Source organism: Pseudorca crassidens, chromosome X (genome assembly GCF_039906515.1).
Source record: "Pseudorca crassidens isolate mPseCra1 chromosome X, mPseCra1.hap1, whole genome shotgun sequence".
Taxonomy (NCBI): Eukaryota; Metazoa; Chordata; class Mammalia; order Artiodactyla; family Delphinidae; genus Pseudorca; species Pseudorca crassidens.
In genome coordinates this window covers 31,676,204-31,698,751 of record NC_090317.1, presented here as the reverse complement: position 1 = coordinate 31,698,751, position 22,548 = coordinate 31,676,204, and the positions used below count along the sequence as shown (strand labels likewise).

The 22,548-nt window shown below is 39.6% G+C and overlaps 1 long non-coding RNA gene across 5 annotated transcripts in view; it reads right to left on the bottom strand.

The window, feature by feature from the left end:
* The window catches only part of LOC137216388 (uncharacterized), a 354,717-nt gene that overhangs the window by 60,680 nt on the left and 271,489 nt on the right, over positions 1–22,548 (bottom strand). The window contains exon 3 of one of the 5 annotated variants that reach the window (XR_010939756.1): positions 11,928–11,964. The exons of the other annotated variants lie outside the window; for them this stretch is intronic. This is a non-coding gene — a long non-coding RNA (uncharacterized lncRNA). The remainder of the gene's footprint in view (positions 1–11,927; positions 11,965–22,548) is intronic. 5 annotated transcript variants of the gene reach the window in all.

Genomic DNA, 22,548 nt, shown 5'->3' with positions numbered 1-22,548 from the left:
GGGAAAAACTGGTAGAACAGGCTTTCAAATAGAAATTTGCAGAAGATTTTATGAGCCCAATTCTTGCATCTCCTCATATCTAGAAAAGCACTAAAATCATTGACAGTGACATCTGCTCCTTGTGACTAGCAGCCAACCTCTGCCAAAATGTGTGCCTGACTGCACGTCCCCCCTTCACTAAAGTCATATGTAACACTGACCTTCCCCCACGCCTCTTTGGAGCAGTTTCTCCAAGCTATCCGAGATACTGTGTCCCAGGCTATCGTTCTCATTTTGCCCCAAATAAAACTTAACTCACAACTCTCACATTGTGCATATTTTTCAGTCGACAACTGTATACAGTTAGTTGCCGAGAATAGGAGGAACAAAGGGCAGAGGGTGGCTTGAGAAGAGTGGAAGAGTTTGGAGTATCTCCCATGCAGAATTTAATAGTTAAATAAACACATTGCTAGACAACACTGAGAACTCTGATGAATTAAAAGAAGAAATCGACAGTGGTGAAACCAATCAGCAGAGAGAAATGATTCTTCAGTAGTGTTACCATCCAAGGAGTAGAAATACAGAAAATTGATGATGGGATCAACACAGGTTTGGAGGTTGGGAGTGAGAGCAGAAAAAACCCACTCTGTCTCACATCTTCCGCAAGTGAGGAAACGGCACCATCATTCGCCTCGTTGCTCTTTCCATCACCCCACCAGCTACATAAAACATACCTGGAAATCTTAATAGCTCCATCTTAAAAAATAAATACTAAATTTTACCTTTTATCACCTCCTCTACCAATGTTACTCTTCTCCTAGCCACTATCATTTCCAACATTTCACCAAAGGTGATTTCTCTTTTGCGCTTCAAAAGTCAATTATCCATTAAACATCCTAAGGCATTTTTAACATATAAACTTGATCATATAACATTCCTTGGCTCAAAACTATCCAGAAGTTTAAATCATACTTGGAAGAAAACGCAAACTCCTTCTTGTGGTCTACAAGGCACCATGATGACCTGCTAAGGACTTTATTGTCTTTGAAGGATTTGAATGCCTAACATTTGTACAAAAATCACCTGGTTAATAGGGAGTTATTTTAACATATCTGAATAATTATCTTTATATTTTTATATCCTTTTTGATATTTGGCATTATTGAAACAGAGACTGGTGTCCTTTATTGAACTTGCCTTACGCATTTGCCTGACTCAATTAACTTTTATTCTTCTACTACCAAAAGCCTAGCCGATGATTTCTAATTCTTTTTGGAGCTATAATACCCTTTTAAATGTATACATTTACCTTTGATAGTCTGATTTCTAGCATTCTCTCCTTCCCTAAGCAAATACGTTACATGTTATAGATATTTTATAGTTAAAATTAATTTGAAGCAGAGAATCTGACCAATGTCCCTAAATATCTGGAGTTACTGATGGGGTGTCAAACCGGGCTTGGACAACACTATACTTGAATTAAGCTGTATGTAGAGGTCAGTTCCACAATGTTTTGAGGAAACGGAGATACACAGAAGTTAAATAACATAGCCAAGGTCATATAGATTATAAGTCTTACTCCAAATTCTATGCCTCTGCTATTATTACCTAAATGAGTGAAGAAAGCTAAGCTATCTTCACACTAGTTTCCCACTAAGCAATATAATCATGCCATACCAAAGATTATACCCAGCACCAAAGACTTTAATGAATGGAAAACTGGACCTGAAACCCCATACCATCTGCAAGGATCTTAGTAAAGAATAATACACCACAATACACATTAGACTTTTATCTTTGTGGGCCTGCCCATACTCAAATCTTCTTTGGCCTGATCATACTGCGAACTTTGGCCTTTCAAATCTCCCTGAAATTTTGCCACACATTCCCTATGTCAAAGGCAGGTTGATAGTCAACCAGTATGTAGTGGCGTGGTATTAACGTATTGTTAGGGTCAGTGAGCATTCTCACTGACCAGCTGAACGTTCTGAATTGTAAATGCCCACACAGTGTTAGGTGTTAAATATTCTTAATATCACCCTTGCCTAAATGCTAAATATACTAGACAAAGTGTAAAGATGAATATGCAAGATAGAAGTATGCCATAAATCATCAGATAAAATATCAGATTCAAACAGAAAGAATACACCTGATATCTTTCATCAAAATGAGGATTTTAAAGGATTGCTTTATAATGTTTAAATGACTAACAAAAATAGTGGTGGTAGAAAGGATTCACATTTATTGAGCAACTTACCATTCTAAATGCTTTATAAGACTCATTTCATGTAACTTAAGCCTCACTGACAACACTCTGATGTAGACATTATTTTTCCTACTGTAGAGATGAGAAAACTGAGGCTAACGTAAGTCGCAGTACATGACTTGCCTGAGGATGCCACAATATTGGAACCAAGATTTCAACCAATCTGCCTGACTACAAAACCCCATGCACTTAGTAGCTATTCTATTCCATTGCCTTCTGTTTATGCTACTTCCCTATGAAACATCATATTCTTTAAAATTAATAAAATAAATTCCAAAGCAGTTACTATAAATTGTAAATAATAAAAACTAGGGCTGGTCATATGTCATGATTTATGGTTGTACAGCATCTTATTTAAGTTCAATGAGTGGGGTCAATTTCATTAATATGGTTTAGTGTTATATCCCAAATGACTTAAAGCATATACGGGAGAATGTCATGCAAAGCAATGAGAAATGCAATGCAAACTTTATTAAGTGAAAATTTAAATTATGGACAAGAGAAAAAGTTATTGTTATTAAAGTCATGTCAAAAAACAATTAAAAGAGAATTGAAATATTTGCACCAAGCATCAATAATTTGGCAATGTTTACTATGAGACATTTACCAGTTTAAAAAATTAGCTTCGCAATTTGCAAATTACAAAAGAAAAAATAAAAAGAGACAACAAAATTTTCTAGCAAGAAAGACTAGATTTGACGCCCTGAACCAAGATGGCAGAGTAGAAGGACTTGCTCTCACTCCCTCTTGTGAGAACACCAGAATCACAACTAGCTGCTGGACAATCATCAACAAGAAGACACTGGAACTCACCAAAAAAGACACCCCACATCCAAGGACAAAAGAGAAGCCTCAATGAGACGGTAGGAGGGGCACAATCACAGTAAAATCAAACCCCATAACTGCTGGGTGGGTGACTCACAGACTGGAGAACACTTATACCATGGAAGTCCACCCACTGGAGTGAAGGTTCTGAGCCCCACGTCAGGCTTCCCAACCTGGGGGTCTGGCAACAGGAGGAGGAATTCCTAGAGAATCAGACTTTGAAGCCTAGTGGGAATTGATTACAGGACTTCGACAGGACTGGGGGAAACAGAGACTCCACTCTTGGAGGGCACACACAAAGTAGTGTGCGCATCGGGACCCAGGGGAAGGAGCAGTGAACTCGGGGGAGACTGAACCAGACCTCTCTGCTAGTGTTGGAGGGACTCCTGCGGGGGGGGGGGGGGGAGGGGGGTCTGTGGCTTACCTGGGGGACAAGGACACTGACAGCAGAAGTTCTGGGAAGTACTCCTTGGCATGAGCCCTCCTAGAGTCTGTCATTAGCCCCACCAAAGAGTCCAAGTAGGCTCCAGTGTTGGGTTGCCTCAGGCCAAACAACCAACAGGGAGGGAACCCAGCCCCACCCATCAACAGTCAAGTGGATTAAAGTTTTACTGAGCTCTGCCCACTAGAGCAACAGTCAGCTCTACCCACCACTGAGTCCCTCCCATCAATCCTCTTAGATAGCCTCATCCACCAGAGGGCAGAGATCAGAAGAAAGAAGAACTAGAGTCCTGCAGCCTGTGGAACAAATACCGCATTCAGAGAAAGACAGACAAGATGAAAAGGCAGAGGGCTATGTACCAGATGAAGGAAAAAGATAAAACCCCAGAAAAACAACTAAATGAAGTGGAGATAGGCAACCTTCCAGAAAAAGAATTCAAAATAATGATAGTGAAGATGATCAAGGACCTGGGAAAAACAATGGAGGCAAAGACAGAGAAGATGCAAGAAATGTTTAACAAAGACCTAGAAAAATTAAAGAACAAACAAACAGATGAACAATACAATAACTGAAATGAAAAATATCCTAGAAGGAATCAATAGCAGAATAACTGAGGCAGAAGAACAGGTAAGTGACCTGGAAGACAGAATGGTGGAATTCACTGCTGCAGAACAGAATAAAGAAAAAAGAATGAAAAGAAATGAAGACAGTCTAAGAGACCTCTGGGACAACATTAAACGCAGCAACATTTTCATTATAGGGGTCCCAGAAGGAGAAGAGAGACAGAAAGGACACAAGAAATTTTTTTATTTATTTATTTTTTCTGTGGTACGCGGGCCTCTCACTGTTGTGGCCTCTCCCATTGTGGAGCACAGGCTCCAGATGCACAGGCCCAGTGGCCATGGCTCACGGGCCCAGCTGCTCCACAGCATGTGGGATCTTCCTGGACCAGGGCACGAACCCGTGTCCCCTGCATCGGTAGGCAGACTCTCAACCACTGCGCCACCAGGGAAGCCCCCAAGAAAATTTTTGAAGAGATTATAGTAAAAAAAACTTCCCTAACATGGGATAGGAAATAGCCACCCAAGTCCAGGAAGTGCAGCGAGTCCCATACAGGATAAACCCAAGGAGAAACACACTGACATACATAGTAATCAAATTGGCAAAAATTAAAGACAAAGAAAAATTACTGAAAGCAGCAAGGGAAAAATGAAAAGTAACATACAAGGGAACTCCCATAAGGTTAACAGCTGATTTCTCAGCAGAAACTCCAAGCCAGAAGGGAGTGGCATGATGTACTTAAAGTGATGAAAGGGAAGAAACTACAACCAAGATTACTTTACCCAGCAAGTATCTCATTCAGATTCAATGGAGAAATCAAAAGCTTTACAGACAAGCAAAAGCTAAGAGAATTCAGCACCACAAAACCAGCTCTACAACAAATGCTAAAGGAACTTCTCTAAAAATCTCAAATAAAAAAATAAACAAATGCTAAAGGAACTTCTCTAAAAATCTCAAATAAAAAAATAAACAAATAAACAAATGCTAAAGGAACTTCTCTAAAAATCTCAAATAAACAATCTAACGTTACACCTGAAGGAACTAGAGAAAGAAGAACAAACAAAACCCAAAGTTTGCAGAAGGAAAAAAATCATAAAGATCAGAGCAGAAATAAGTGAAATAGAATAAAGAAAACCATAGCAAAGATCAATAAAACTAAAAGCTGGTTTCTTGAGAAGTTAAACAAAATTGATAAACCATTAGCCAGACTCATCAAGAAAAAGAGGGAGAGGACTCAAATCAATAAAATTAGAAATAAAAAAGGAGAAGTTACAACAGACACCACAGAAATACAAAGGATCATGAGCGATTACTACAAGCAACGCTATGCCAATAAACTGGACAACGTGGAAGAAATGGACAAATTCTTAGAAAGGTATAACCTTCCAAGACTGAACCAGGAAGAAACAGAAAATATGAACAGACCAATCACAAGTAATGAAATTGAAACTGTGATTAAAAATCTTCCAACAAAAAAAAGCCCAGGACCAGATGGCTTCACAGGTAAATTCTATCAAACATTTAGAGAAGAGCTAACACCCATTCTTCTCAAACTCTTCCAAAAAATTGTGGAGCAAGGAACACTCCCAAACTCATTCTATGAGGCCACCATCACCCTGATACCGAAACCAGACAAAGATACCACAAAAAAAGAAAACTATAAACCAATATCACTGATGAATATAGATGCAAAAATACTCAACAAAACACAAGCAAACAGAATCTAACAACACATTAAAAGGATCATACACAATGATCAAGTGGGGTTTATCCCAGGAATGCAAGGATTCCTCAATATACGCAAATCAGTCAATGTGATAAACCATATTAACAAAGTGAAGGAGAAAAACCATATGATCACCACAATAGATGCAGAGAAAGCTTTTGACAAAATTCAACACCCATTTATGATAAAAACTCTCCAGGAAGTGGGCATAGATGGAACCTACCTCAACATCATAAAGGCCATATACAACAAACCCACAGCAAACATCATTCTCAATGGTGAAAAACGGAAAGCATTTCCTCTAAGATCAGGAACAAGACAAGGATGTCCACTCTCTCCACTATTATTCAACATAGTTTTGCAAGTTCTAGCCACAGCAATCAGAGAAGAAAAAGAAGTAAAGGGAGTACAAATTGGAAAAGAAGTAAACCTGTCACTGTTTGCAGATGACATGATACTATACATAGAGAATCCTAAAGATGCCACCAGAAAACTACTAGAGCTAATCAATGAATTTGGTAACGTTGCAGGATACAAAATTAATGCACAGAAATCGCTTGCATTGCTATACACTAATGATGAAAAATCTGAAAGAGAAATTATGGAAACACTCCTATTTACCATTGCAAAAAAAAGAATAAAATACCTAGGAATATACCTACCTAGGGAGACAAAAGACCTGTAAGCAGAAAACTATAAGACACTGATGAAAGAAATTAAAGATAATACCAACAGATAGAGAGATATACCATGTTCTGGGATTGGAAGAATCAACATTGTGAAAATGGCAATACTACCCAAAGCAATCTACAGATTCAATGCAATCCCTTTCAAATTACCAATGGCATTTTTTATGGAACTAGAACAAAAAATCTTAAAATTTGTACGGAGACACAGAAGACCCCAAATAGCCAAAACAGCCTTGAGGGAAGAAAATGGAGCTGGATGAATCAGACTCCCTGACTTCAGACTATACTACAAAGCTACAGTAATCAAGACAATATGGTACTGGCACCAAAACGGAAACATAGATGAATGGAACAAGATAGAAAGCCCAGAGATAAACCCATGCATCTATGGTCAACTAATCTATGACAAAGGAGGCAAGGATATACAATGGAGAAAAACAGTCTCTTCAATAAGTGGTGCTGGAAAAACTGGACAGCTACATGTAAAAGAATAAAATTAGAACACTCCCTAACACCATACACAAAAATAAACTCAAAATGGATTAGAGACCTAAATGTAAGATTGGACACTATAAAACTCTTAGAAGAAAACACAGGAAGAACACTGTTTGACATAAATCACAGCAAGATCTTTTTTGATCCACCTCCTAGAGTAATGGAAATAAAAACAAAAATAAACAAATGGGACCTAATGAAACTTAAAAGCTTTTGCACAGCAAAGGAAACCATAAACAAGACGAAAAGACAACCCTCAGAATGGGAGAAAATATTTGTAAATGAATCAACGGACAAAGGATTAATCTCCAAAATATAGAAACAGCTCATGCAGCTCAATATCAAAAAATCAACCAACCCAATCCAAAAATGGGAAGAAGACCTAAATAGACATTCCTCCAAAGAAGACATACAGATGGCCAAGAAGCAAATGAACAGCTGGTGAACATCACTAATTATTAGAGAAATCCAAATCAAAATTACAAAGAGGTATCACCTCACACCAGTTAGAAAGGGCATCATCATAAAATCTACAAACAACAAATTCTGGAGAGGGTGTGGAGAAAAGGGAACCCTCTTGCACTGTTGGTGGGAATGTAAATTGATACATCCACTATGGAGAACAATATGGAGGTTCCTTAAAAAACTAAAAATAAAATTACAATATGATCCAGCAATCCCACTCCTGGGCATATACCCAGAGAAAACTATAATTCAAAAAGACACATGCACCCTAATATTCATTGCAGCACTATTTACAATAGTCAGGTCATGGAAGCAACCTAAATGCCTATCGACAGTCAAATGGATATAGAAGATGTGGTACACATACACAATGGAATATTACTCAGCCATAAAAAGGAATGAAATTGGGTCATTTGTTGAGACGTGTAAGGATCTAGAGACTGTCATACAGAGTGAAGTAAGTCAGAAAGAGAAAAACAAATATTGTATATTAACACATGTATGTGGAACCTAGAAAAATGGTACAGATGAAGCGGTTTGCAGGGCAGAAATTGAGACACAGATGTAGAGAACATACGTATGGACACCAAGCGGGGAATGCTGCAGGGTGTTTGGGGTGGTGCTGTGATGAATTGGGCGATTGGGATTGACATGTATACACTGATGTGTATAAAATCGATGACTAATAAGAACCTGCTGTATAAAAAAATAAATAAAATAAAATTCAAAAAACAAAAAACTAGATTTAGGAAAATGTATTTTAAGAATTTTCATAATAATAATAACAGCTCCCATTTACTGAGCAACTATTATGTTCCAGTTATTGTGATAAATGATGCATCTTCTTTAATCCTCACATTAATCTCACAAAGTTTGATTTATTACCCCAAGTTTTGAAGAGATAGAGTGAAAGATTAATAATATAAGCATGTTAAGTATCTTTTTTTTAACAGAATCTGAATTTTCAAAGATTATCAAAATTGAATGGGAATATGAGGTCATTTAATCCAACCTTTCATCAACTGTAGTTGTTAAAAGTTTCTTATTGCCCTATGCCTTTAATTCATGAGGGCTACTCCTATACCATAGAACCACCTACCACCACACAAAAATAGGCTGCATATACCCTCTTGTTGCTTAACTACCTCTATGCTGGACCGTTAGCTCTGATGCACCTCGTACACTGCTTCCTGCCCCGTTCTTGATTAGCCTGACATGATTACCTTGCAATTCACTGACCTCCATTTGCCCTTCAGACCAGGTGCCTCAAAAGCTTTAGTCCTTTGCCTCCATACTTGACCATGTTTTAAACTCTCTCTGGGGTCAGCACTGGGTTGTTGGATCCTGCCTGACTTCCAGGATATTATATCTCATGTCAGGCACTTCAGTAGCACCTCCATTTGAAAGTCTTGTTTCTGGCTAAAATGTCTGCCTTTTGATTTTAGCCAGTTATAAAATTGTTTTTAACAATACAATGTAACTTTTCTACCAACTCCCACCTTTATTCTGTTCTATATCCAAAGCAAAGTGATGCAAGAGAAACTCGAGCATTAAAGACTAGGAAGACCAACTTGTCCTGGTTTTCTCACACTGTCCTGGTTTTGAAACTGGAAGTTCCCCTTCTCATGAACCTCCTCAGTCCTGGGAAAACTGGGATGGTTGGTCATCCTGTATTTTAAACTCCAGTGTTCCTGTGCTATACAATAGCTTTCAAAAACCACCATTTGATGAGCACAGTCTAAGTAAATCTCTCTCACATACACATAATTCCTCGAATGTAGAAAGAGTGCTAAAGTCATGACTGTACTTAGAGTTGTAAATTTCACAATCTAGGCATTACATGCCTTCCCTACTCTCCAGATAAGTGGAATAGGCTGAAAAAAATCAAGAGGCTTCACTGGATATTTATGCAATTTATTATGAATACCCAGGGATGGACCCTGTCTAGAAATTTGGTTTAAGAGTGAAAGGATTCAAACTTGTGACACTGATTTAATCCACAATCCTTCCTAGTTTTTTGCTTGTTTGTTTTTATCCATAAAACTAATAGGAAACCTAGGCTGGGGTTCTCATATCGATTACCTATGCCAGTATTCCAAATTTCATGGTTTAATTGGTTACTCAGGATACTGAGGCGTGGGTTGGGGAATGTCATGAGGATATGAAGAATATTTCAAAACTATTTAACCCTTGTAGGATAGAGACAATTGAGGGTTAGCCCAAGGATGTGTTTTCTTTGGACCATAAGGTGTATTCAAAAAAACAACAAACAAAAAACTGAATTAGTTGCCAATCTTTGAAAGCCAAGAAGAGATGTTCAGAATAATGTGAACACAGGAGATGTTCCATGAACACGTACAGCACAGTTTAAAGATGCTCAATGAAAGAAAGCTAGATTCCTGACTTTTCTTGAAAAATCAGATCTGGTCACGCCGGGCTTGCATTACTATAGACTGGTTTGAAAACGTTGTATCGGATCAGAATCCCCTGAAGGGCTTGTTAGACTACTGACTGCTGCTCCCCACCTCTGCTCCCAGGCACCAGATGCAGATTCAGTCAGTGGATCTGGGGGCAGGGATTGACGTTTTGCATTTCTAACAAGTTTTCTTCTGATGCTCCTAGACGAAGTCCAAGAACCGCACTTTGAGAACTCTGAGAACAACTGACTGGATTACAGTCACAGCTGCTGCCCCGTTCACCCCCTCATGTTTGATGGGGTCTGTAGTCTCAAGTTCACCAGAGTCTGTATCTGGCTCGCCTCCCTCATTTGTGTTAGCAGCCCAACCTCTGTAACTATGTGAGGTTTCGACTATTTGATTACCCAGATTTTCACTTCACTTGTTAGAGTGTGGATATTTTTCTTATAGGCCCAAACTCAGACACTTAAAAGGGATAGTGTGACCATAAGGATCGAGGGGAATGAGAAAAGGAAGCAAGTAGGTTGGACCTATAGCCAAATTTCTGGTAGTTTTCCTTTTCTAATTCATTCCTTCATTAGCTGGAGGCTTGGGTGGGATAAGATGCTATGGACCAGTGGCTCAACAAGCCTGGCTGGACAATGAGAATCACCTGAGCAGCTGTTAAAACCACCATCCCGGACTTCCCTGGTGGCACAGTGGTTGAGAATCCACCTGCCAATGCAGGGGACATGGGTTCGACCCCTGATCCAGGAAGATCCCACATGCCGCGGAGCAACTAAGCCCATGCGCCGCAACTACTGAGCCTGCGCTCTAGAGCCTGCGAGTCACAACTACTGAGCCCACGCACTACAACTACTGAAGCCCGCACACCTAGAGCCCGTGCTCCGCAACAAGAGAAGCCCCCGCTCGCCGCAACTGGAGAAAGCCTGCGCGCAGCAACGAAGACCCAACGCAGCCAAAACAAAAAAACAAAAAAAACCCCCCACCATCCCAAAGCAGCTAAATCAGGATCTTAGTAGTAAAACCCAGGTAAGCTCCTTGAATCATTTTACTATGTATAATATGAAAACCACTACCATAAACCTGTGAACTCCAGGTAAATAACTATTCTCACTGGGGGAAACAACTTTTATCGCGGTCTTTCTGCTCTGGGCTTTTCAAAGTAGTGTTTCCAAATATAAGTCACAAAGCTCTATCCAGACAAAGAATGCTCTGAACGCAGGAGATGCTCCACAGACACACATAGTATAAAGGTGCTCAAAAAATGTTTGTGAAGAGAATTGAATGCTAGAGAGCTATCGCCAGTGTTCTGAAGTTATGTAATCACTCTGAATTGTAAAACAGTTGCAGTTACTTAAAAGAGATAGGTATGCCAGTAGGAAGCTGAACTTACAAGCTTGCCTAATGCTTTGAAAATCAAGACATGTCACCAATTAGCTTATATTACATTTACGCTTTTGCCACTTGGAAAAGGTCCATTACAGCCTTAGGCTTTGTCTACACGCTGCCAAGCATCTGAATAAACAGTGCTAGGTTCAGTTAATCGTTTGGGTAATAGTAAGCCCTTCCATTTTGATAGTACTTCTAGGTCTTTAAAGCATTACCAAATTACAGTCTCATTTGATTCTCACAGCAATTGGGGATCATTTAAAATAGCTTAGTGGTGAAACTTGGGCTATAGAGTCAAACAGATTTGGGCTCAAATCCCCATTCCTACATTTACTAGTTACAAAACATGGCTTTTGGCAAGCTACTTAACCTCTCTGAGCCTTAATGTGTTTGACTTAACATGATAATAATAATAGTAACCATCTCATCAGACTGCTGTGATGATTAAGTGATTATGAAGGTCAAGTACTAAGCATAAAGCACAGAACATAGTAAATGCTCATAACTGTTAGCTGCCATTATTGTAATTATTATTACTAATATTAATTTTGATATTGTATTAGGGTTCTCCAGAGAAACAGAGCCAATAGGAGATAGATAGATAGATAAATAGATAGATAGATAGATCTACATATCGATATATATGAGATTTATTATAGGAATTTGCTCACGTGGTCATGGAGGCCAGGAAGTCCCACCAGCTGCCATCTGCAAACAAAAGAAAGCTGAAAGTATAATTCAGTCTGAGTCCAAAGAGTCTGCAAACCAGAAACTCCAGTGTCCGAGGGCAGGAGAAATGGAAGTCCTAGCTCAAGAGTGAGAATTCACCCTTCAGTTGCCTTTTTCTTCTATTTGGGTCCTCAACAGAATGGATGATGCCCACCCACATTAGGGAGGGCAGATCTCTTTACTCAGTCCGATTCAAATGCTAATCTCTTCCAGAAACACCCTCACAGACACACTGAGAAATGTTTTAACAGGTATCTGGGCACCCCTTAGCCCAGTTGAGTTGACACATAAAATTAACCATCACAGATATTATCCATCTCAAAGTACAATCTTCACGTGCTTAACTGTGTCTTTCATTTTACCATGTAGGCAAACCACGGTAAGATGGGAGGAGAGCGGGCGATTCATTACATTTTTGTCTAAACCACAGAGAGGCGTATATCAGAAGGTCAAGAGCTGCAAACTCCTTGTACTCTTAACATTGACAGCTTGAGGTAAGGGCAAGAATTAGTCAAGAGATTGGTGGCAGCAGTGGCATACGAGATGATTCTTAGTACCGCAACACACAGAATGAAGAAAAATGTGTAGGAAACCCTCTCTCTCTTTCTGAACAAACCTTTGGCTTTCCTAGAGTGACAAATAGTTTTAGCATAATAAGGATCACTGCTGAATGTCTACCCTGATAGGCAATAGAATCATTATTCCTATTAAACATATGAGGAAAGTGAGGCTAATAGAACTCAAATAACTTACATAAGATCACACTGATAGAAAAATGGTTGAGGTAGGAATCAAACCCATATCTATAGTCCTCCAAAACCCATGCTCCTTCCATCATATCATGTGGCTTTTCCTGTACACCTCAGGATGTCCTCCACCACACTTCATATGGAGGCAGCTATGTCAGCTCCCGGTGGTCATACACTGCCTACTTGTCCTCCCCGCTGTGAAGGAAGGTCACCATGGCCCACTCACTCATAAACTCATGACATAATAAATAATCAAGAGTTGGCATGCTGTTCCAGAAATACTGTGATACATTTGCCCACAGTTCATGTGGTTTTAGGATCAGCTATAAAATGTCTTCATCCTTTTGGTAAGGGCTAGGGAACAGTATCAGAGTGGGAGGTCCTGAGGATGAGAAAATGAGATATTTTTCTCCAGATATCTTCCACAAGAGCTGGAAGGAACCCTAGAAATCTAATACAGCCTCCTATTTTTATAGGTGGAAACACTGTCATATTAATAACAGACGAGATCTCATTCATTCATTTATTCATTCTTCCTGCTTCCCTCCCCAGTCCTTACCAAAACCTGAAACGGTGTCTATGGGTAAACTTCCTTTCTTAGGTGGCCTAAATTTCAAACACTGAGTAGGCTTATAAGGCAAGCTTCTAAGTAGTAGGCTTTTGTATCAGGTGGCATCTACTGAAGTGGGCATGTGATGGAGCTATACAAATATGCTTGGACGAGTAAATTAGTAAGGCTTTCATTACAGATGAAAATGCCGCCCCCCCCCCCCCGCCCCAATCAGGAAAAGGCTAAATACTATATGACTTGTTTATAGATTAGAAAGTAGGATCAGACCATTTGAGATTTCAAATGGTGAATGGAGGAGGCCCATCTCTGGGGGAGCTGGAGCAGACAGAGGCAGAACAAATGAGGAAAAGTGCTGAACCTACTCCTTTGCCTAGATAAGTCTATCTATTAGATGATGCTATGGCCCAGAGTTTCTAACGCTCTAGACAGTTTGTTTGATTAGTACAAATAAACTTACCTACATGGACTTAGGTATATGTATGATACTTTAGTTTTCCGTCACTAAAACAAACATAGCATTAATATATCTTTTCCATTTAGGCCAAACTGGAGTTAATAAAAGACATCTAGTGACAGTTCAGAACAATTACATCTTGCCATAAAAGACCATATTAAACTATAGAATGCACTAGAAACGATTCAAAATGGAAAGCGCCGGATGCAATAGATATGTTTCATTCCGAATTCAGCTGGAAACTTGCAAAAAAGAAATGAATCAACAACTCATCAACTTCTGAAATAGCTTTTCTTCTGTTTGCTGGGCAGAGTCATCATTTAAGCTGATCATTTATTTTTCCTAAAGGGATTTTTCATTGAATGGGATTCTGGGATGTGCTTCTAGAGATATGTCAAACATCATAAAATAGTTATTAGTTCCATATGCTGAATTTGCTTCCAAGTGCACCTGTAATGTGCTGTCTTGCCCAAGAAATGCCCATATAGTTTTATGTTTTCCCTTTCCTCATTCCTCAATATCCCCTGGAGCTCCTGATTATAGGAATCAGTCAAGGAGCTTCTCAACAGGTATATCTTTGCCAGTCTTCTCCATTGGACTTTTCTGGAGACCTCCAACTAGAATCCAGCCTCCTTTCTTGTAATGTCATACAGACCACGTGCAAGTTTTGGTCATCTGCTCAGGAAAATTCTTTCTTTTAAGTATTTCAGCTGCTACTTGCTCTTGATGCACGTTGAACATTCAACCAACTTTCATTTGCTAGTTGACTTTATTTTCCAATTCTTGAGCTTCTTTTTCATTTTCAAACTTAATGGGATAAATTGCAAATTTAGGAGGCCATTTCAAATGATTTATTCATAAGGTTTCAAATCTGAGCAAACTGTTTTACACAACTCTTCCAAAAAGTTAAAAATAAAATTTCTACCTATGCCAAAGTAAGCACAGAAACAAAGCTTCTTTTCGAATGCAAAAATGGTTCCTTTTAGAAATATACAGGAGCATTTTTAAAACGCAAGTTTAAATTTCCTGGTCTATGATATAAAGATGACATTCAGAGTAACCAGGAGGCATAGTAGATATAAACCAAACCACAGTTGACCCCATCTCTCTCACTCCCCTATCCTATCCAATTCATTGGCAAGGCCTGTTGATTTTGTGTCCTAAACAATTCTCCAATCTAAATACTTCTCTCCATCTCCACTGCCACCTGGTCTGAGTTACAATCATCTCCTGCTCAGATGGCTACAGAAGCTTTGTCACTGGCTTTTTGCTTTCATCCTTTACTCCTGTGGTAGACTAAATAATGCCCCTCACACACCCCTCCCCACAACACACACAGGAAGATGTCTACAAACTATTCGCTAGAACCAGTGTATGGGTTACCTTACATGGTAACAGAGATTTTACAGATGTGATTAAGTTAAGAATGTTGACATGGGGAGATTATTCTGGATTATAGAGTAGTCTCCAATGTAATCACAAGGGTCCTTATAAGAGGGAGGCAGAGTCAGAGAGAGAAAATGTAATGATTGGAGCTGATGTCAGAGAGGAGAGAAGATTCTACATTGCTGGCTTTGAAAATGGAGGAAGGGGCTTCCCTGGTGACACAGTGGTTAAGAAGCCACCTGCTAATGCAGGGGACATGGGTTCGAGCCCTGGTCCGGGAAGGTCCCACATGCTGCGGAGCAACTAAGCCTGTGGGCCACAACTACTGAGCCCGCGTGCCACAAATACTGAAGCCCATGCGCCTAAAGCCTGTGCTCCGCAACAAGAGAAGCCACCGCGATGAGAAGCCCGCACACCGCAACAAAGAGTAGCCCCCACTCGCCGCAACTAGAGAAAGCCCACGCGAGCAGCAACGAAGACCCAACGCAGCCAAAATTAAATACATTAAATAAATAAATTTTAAAAAAAGAAAATGGAGGAAGGAGCCATGAGGCAAGGAATGCAGGAGGCCTCTGGAGGCTGGAAAAGGCAAGGAAACAGATTCTGTCCTACAGCCCTCAGAAGGAACACTTCTGCCTTGATTTTGGCCCAGAGAGCTGATTTTGGACTTTTCACTTGCAGTGCAGACAATAAATCTGTGTGTGTTTTTCAAGCCACTAAATTTGTGTGAATTGGTTACAGCAGCCATAAAAAATTAATATAACTCCCCACAATAGATTCCCCACACAATAGAAGGATCTTTTTAAAAATTAATATTCCTCAGTGGCAGCTCTAGGAACTCAGAGAAGAGTCCAAAATACTAACATATCCTCCAAGGCTCTGTGTTATGGGTTGAACTGTGTCCCTCCAAAATTCATATGTTGAAGTCCTAACCTCCAGGACCTCAGAATGTGACTTTATTTAGAGAGGTCTTTGCAGAAGTAATCAATTTAAGTGAGATCATTAGAGTAGGCCCCAATCTGACTGGTGTCATTATATATATAAAAAAAAGAAAAAGAAAAAGGAGATGTATATACAGAGACACACAGATAGAGAGAAGACAATGTGAAGAGCCACAGGGAGAAGAAGTGGCTACATAACAAGCTAAGTGGAGAGGCCCGGAACACATCCCTACCTCACAGCCCTCTAAAGGAACAAAACCCACCAACAACTTGATTTTGGATTTTTAGCCTCCAGAACCATGAGACAGTAAATTTTTGTTGTTTTAAGCCACCCAGTCTGTGGTACTTGTTACAGCAGCGCTAGCAAACTAATTCACCCAGCATGACCTGGCCTCTGTCTGCCTTCCCAGGTTTACCTTGAGCGATCTTTCCCTCTCTCTCTGCCTGTAGCCACATGGGCCTCTATCTTCTAAGCCTTCACACATGCTATGGGACATTTATCCCCACCGCCCACCTCTCTTTACCTGATTAACACCCTACTCATCCTTCAGGTGTCCGCTTAAATGTCACTCTTCAGAGACTTCCCCTCATCGATTTGAAAGGTGCTACCAGTCTCCATTATTCATTCGTAACACCCTGGCCTTTTCTGTAATAGCTCATATAAAATTTTTAATTCCAAATCTATCTTAATATATTTTATTTTAAATAAAAATTTTTTTAATAAAAAAATTAATGTCTGTGACAATGGCTATATATTGTTAACTACTGTATACACTGCACCTAGCACATTGCCCAACATGTAACAGGTACTCAATAAATTATTTGTTGAATGAATAGATAAATTCATGCCCTGAGACAAAAGATCTCTGACAAAACCTGCTTCAAATTCACATTCTCTCATTCAGGCCTCACATTTCAAGAACAGAAATCTGAGAAGCCATCCCTCAGTGTCTTAGTAAAAGGCTCTAGAAACAGAGTTGCTCCTCTTTCCACCCTTACCTTGTATACTGAGGACCTAAAGTCCCAGGTAAATGGTTATCACTATTGATAACTCATTAGATGCCCCCCCCCCCACCCCAGTTTCAAACCCAGGAAGACTTCTGGTATACTGCATCCTCAGGATGGTAACATTTCTGATATGGACAAGCAAGGAAAAAGCTCAGTGCAAGAAATGAAACTATCAAATATTCACCACTGCAAAGAAAAAAAAAAGGGCAATTTAAAAAGAAAGCAAGTTTTAAGGAAATTTGATGCTCATAAAGTTTGAGGATTTCATGCTCCCCCACCCCCAATAAGTTTCCTTGGTAAGAGATGCTGCAACCAGAGTCATCTTGAGAATTGCTGCAACCCCCCATTTCACCTTATATGTGTAGGCATTGCCATCACAGTCACAAGTGGAGCCCAAAGTCATAGAACTAGATGGATACTTAAGCCTTAATGGACGTATACAAATCTTTGCTTCATAATACTGCCTTTTCTTTTTAAGTGCTAATGTTAATTTAGTATTATACAGTTTCCTAGTACATGGTAAAATGTCACTTCAGGATATAAGGGAGCAAGGAACATAGGTATCAATTTGCAAGGACTCCTTTTTAAAATTGCTCTTGCGTGACAAGCTTATGAGTCATGATGTTTGTGCTATAAATTCATTATAGATCCTCATATCATGGTCCATCATCATTTTAACTTGGCATGCTTTCAAGGCTTCTCAATAGCACTAGAAATTTGTTGTTTTTCTTTCCGGCTGCTTTAACATCCTACCCTTTAGAATGTTGATTTGCGTTATGGAAAATTTGAAAATCCCCTCAATTAAAGTTGTCTACTGCGACACCAATTCTGAGCTAGCCATCAAGAGTAAGGGCCCCAGCTGAATCTGAAAATCAGGTTTTGAAGTTTCTATGTTAGTGATCTCTCTGAGATGTTGGATGGTGTCCACATATCACCATTGATTCAACTGTTTTCACAGTTCAATTTGTTGTTTCAGTCACCATTACAGTCAAACCACCGGGCCCTTTTGGCCATGAAGAAGACCAGATCAAATCAACTGTTCAATCTCCTGGCAATTGACCCATAAAATGGTCAATATAATCAATGCTGCGAAGCCAGCCTCAACCCTACAGGAGAAAGCTGCTAAAACACCACACTTCCGGGGAATGCAGATTGCTTTGCTTTCCCTGTCAGCTAGTGCAGAATAATGTTTTACTGATCCTATGGTAAAGGCATCTTTAATAAATAATGACAGCTTAGTACTTATGCTGGTTGAGTTTCAGGCTTTTAAATATTAAAGTTTACAACATACCTATGCAAATGATGTCGGTTTATTTATATATACGTGTGTGCATATATATGTATAAATGTACACACACACACACACACACACACACACACACACACACGGAGCCACTGGTTGCCTTTGGTCATCCATAAAACTCAGTGTGCATTCCTTTATGTGACCAGAATCTTAAAAGTTAAATAGCTGAAAAATGAATGAGGAGATAGGAATCACAATGAAGCACCATAAAGACAGTTATTGAACTACTGAACACAATAGAAAAACGACAGAACACTATTGAAAATTAATTATTTGGGCATATATATATGTGTGGCCATCAAGAAATGAAGAATTTTGAGAAAGTATGGGTATTTTTAAAGGTACAAATACATCATAAAATGTTGACTGAGACATTCCTAAGAAAAAAATTGAACTGTTTTCTCAAGCTAAAAACCATAATTCTTTGTAATTTTTGTTACAACTTGATTTCAGTAAACAACATTTGTAACATTTGCAAATGAGATTAGGAGACAATAATCATGATGTTTCCATCCTATGATTTTATATATTAGGAGCTGTACAAGGTCTTAATGTTTGTTACTCCTTGTGGGGAGCCAGGCTAGCTATACTATTTCCATATAAATTTAGAGTATTCTATTATGCATCTTAAAATTGGGTCATTGCAGCCAGAAAATTCATACCAAATTGCAGTTCCTGGACACACAGGCAGAGTTGTCAAAATATTCTCATCAGCTGAGTAAATTTTTGCTCACAGCAAAAACAACAGACTGCAAAACACAAGTACCCTGTAAGCTCTCAATTAGCCCACACGAGAATAAACTCATATCAAATAGAAATTATGTCTGTGACATAAAATACACACACACACACACACACACACACACACACACACACACACACAGCTTTCCATTTGATGGCATTCCTTTGAAATAAAAATTTTTTGAGAACGTCTCCTTGGCAGAAATCCTTGTCTCTGATTAGAAAATGGAAGGTATTATCATCATTTACTTTCAGTTATAGGAACAAATTTCATTGTGTTAGATGCCAACATAGCAACAGAATCAAGAGTCACATATTAGCCTCTGATAATGGAACCTATAAAGAAATCTAGGGCTGAAGAAAACAGTAACAACCCAACATCAACATCCATCTCAAGGGGTTGAGATACTAGGCTGAAATCAGAAATCAGATAGGAGGGGCCCCTTATGGGTTCTCCAGTAGGAAGATTGTTTCTGGAAAAGATTTTGGGAGAGAGTTCCAACAGCCACTTGCAAAGAAGAGTTTGAATGAGAACGAAGAGAAGGAGACAAACTATAAATTACTCAGGTAAAAAGCAATGAGTTCCTGGATTAGGGCTGATTATAGTGAAAGCTATGTCTGAATGATTTTGTGATAAAGGAAGATTCTACGTGACTGAATGCAAAATGGGTTAAAGTATTGTCATGTTTTCCCCCCTTATGATTAAGCCAGCTACTTGTGCTCTTTATGTGCTACAGAAACATGCTCTATTAATTATTCTTTTTCTCTCTTATAACTTCAGTTGCTTCCTAGTTATTGGGTCTTTCTTCCCTGCCTGCAATTAACCACATACCTATATGGCTAAAAATAAAAAAGAAGAAGAAGGGCTTCCCTGGTGGTGCAGTGGTTGAGAGTCCGCCTGCCGATGCAGGGGACACGGGTTCGTGCCCCGGTCCGGGAAGATCCCACATGCCGCGGAGCGGCTGGGCCCGTGAGCCATGGCCGCTGAGCCTGTGCGTTCGGAGCCTGTGCTCCACAACGGGAGAGGCCACAACAGTGAGAGGCCCGCGTACCACAAAAAAAAAAAAAAAGAAGAAAACAAGCCTTCATTCAACCCTGAATCTTCCTTACCTATCTGATTATCATTCTCCATCCCTCTACTACTAAATCCTTGAGAAAGTAGTCTATAATTTGCCTTCCTCCCTTTGGCTCATTTCAAAAATTCAGTGAACATTTAATGAGCATCTGCCATGTACCAAGTGATAATACAAGGGTCTGAGAAGAAAAAGACAAATACATAATCCTAAATCTCAAGAAGTATGCAGCTAGTAGGGGGAAAAAAGATATAAACAAATAAGTATTTGAGCTTTTGTTATACTAACATAGAAACCAAATATTTTAGGACACATTTTTTGTTTTTTGCGGTACGCGGGCTCTCACTGTTGCGGCCTCTCCCGTTGCGGAGCACATGCTCCGGACGTGCAGCCTCAGCGGCCATGGCTCACGGGCCCAGCCGCTCCGCGGCATGTGGGATCTTCCCGGACCGGGGCACGAACGCGTGTCCCCTGCATCGGCAGGCGGACTCTCAACCACTGTGCCACCAGGGAAGCCCTAAGGACACATTTTTGAGTTAAGACAGATATTCCTCATTATCTGACTCTTACTACTCATGACTCAACACTCAGGAACCAAATATATTCAGATCATGTTGTGTTCTCTCTTATCTGAACTGCCACAATCCAAACTTGGGAACTAAACAGACGTGGACAATGAGGGAGGCTTGGTTTTATAATATGATGTGATACTTCAAATAGTTCAGATATGTGCAAGAAACAAATAGTACAACTTCTGCTATAAAACCAAAACTAGGGACTTCCCTGGTGGTGCAGTGGTTAAGAATCCACCTGCCAATGCAGGGGACACGGGTTCGTAGCCCTGGTCCGGGAAGATCCCACATGCCGCAGAGCAACTAAGCCCGGGCACAACTACTGAGCCTGTGCTCTAGAGCCCACGAGCCACAACTACTGAGCCCGTGTGCCACAGCTACTGAAGACCACGTGCCTAGAGCCCGTGCTCTGCAACAAGAGAAGCCACTGCAATGAGAAGCCCATGCACCGCAATGAAGAGTGGTCCCCGCTCACCACAACTAGAGAAAGCCCGCGCGTGGCAACGAAGACCCAATGCAGCCAAAAGTAAATAAATTAATTAATTAAAAAAAAAAACCCAACACTAATTTCATGTTTGACAAATCTAATACTGAAGCTTTTAAAACTGTTGGTAAAAAATAAATAAATTTAAAAAATAAAAACAAAAACAAATTTAAAACTGTTGGTGACTCCCTCATTGTTGATACTCTCCTTCACTGGCCTCCAGGACAAAATTTGTTCTCTACATTTCTCGTTGCAACTCTTACTTTTTCAGCACCCTTCAGTACTGTCTTCCCTTCAAACCATATAGATTAGACCCTAGGTCTATGCTATTCAAAATGTGGTCTGTTATCAAACAACATCAACATCATCTCAGAGCTTATTAGAAATGCAGAATCAGGAATCCCCTGGCAGTCCAATGGTTAGGACTCCATGCTTTCACTGCCAAGAGCCTGGGTTCCATCCCTGGTCAGGGAACTAATATCCCACAAGCTGTGCAGCACAGCCAGGAAAAAGAAAAGAAAAAAGAAATGCAGAATCACAGAATCTCAGGCCCTCCCAGACTGAATGACTCAGAATCTATAATTTAGTAAGATACCTAGGCAAATCATATGCACATTAAATCTCAATAAACACGGTAAAAGCATTTGGCAAAGTCCAATCTCCATTCCTAATAAAAACTCTCAGCAAAGTAGGGTTATAAGGGAACTTCCTCAACCTGAGGAAACTACAAAACTACAGCTTTCATATTTAAGGGTAAGAGATTGAACGCCTTCCCTCAAAGATCCAGAACAAGGTAAGAATGTTTACGTTCACCACTCATATTCAACAATGTTCTGGAGGTACTAGCCACTGCAAAAAGCAAGAAGAAGAACTAAAAGGCACACAGACTGAAAAGGAAGAAATAAAACTGTCTCTATCTGCATATGACATGAGTGTCTATGTAGAAAACCTCAAGCAAAATACAAAAGAGCTGACAGAACTAAGTGAGTTTAGCAAGGTCTCAGGATACAAGGTAAATAATGTAAAAATAAATTGTATTTCTATATACTAGCAATGAACAGTTGGATATTGAAGAAAAATGTACCATTTACAGTAGCATTAAAAAGCATAAAATATACTGGTATAAATCTAGGAAAATATGTGCAAGATCTGTATGCATGGGAAAAAAAACATCCGGCAAAACATTATTGAAAAACGTCAAAGACCTAAATAAATGGAGAGACACACCACATTTATGGATTGAAGACTCAATATTGTTAAGAGGTCGAATCTCCCCAAAGT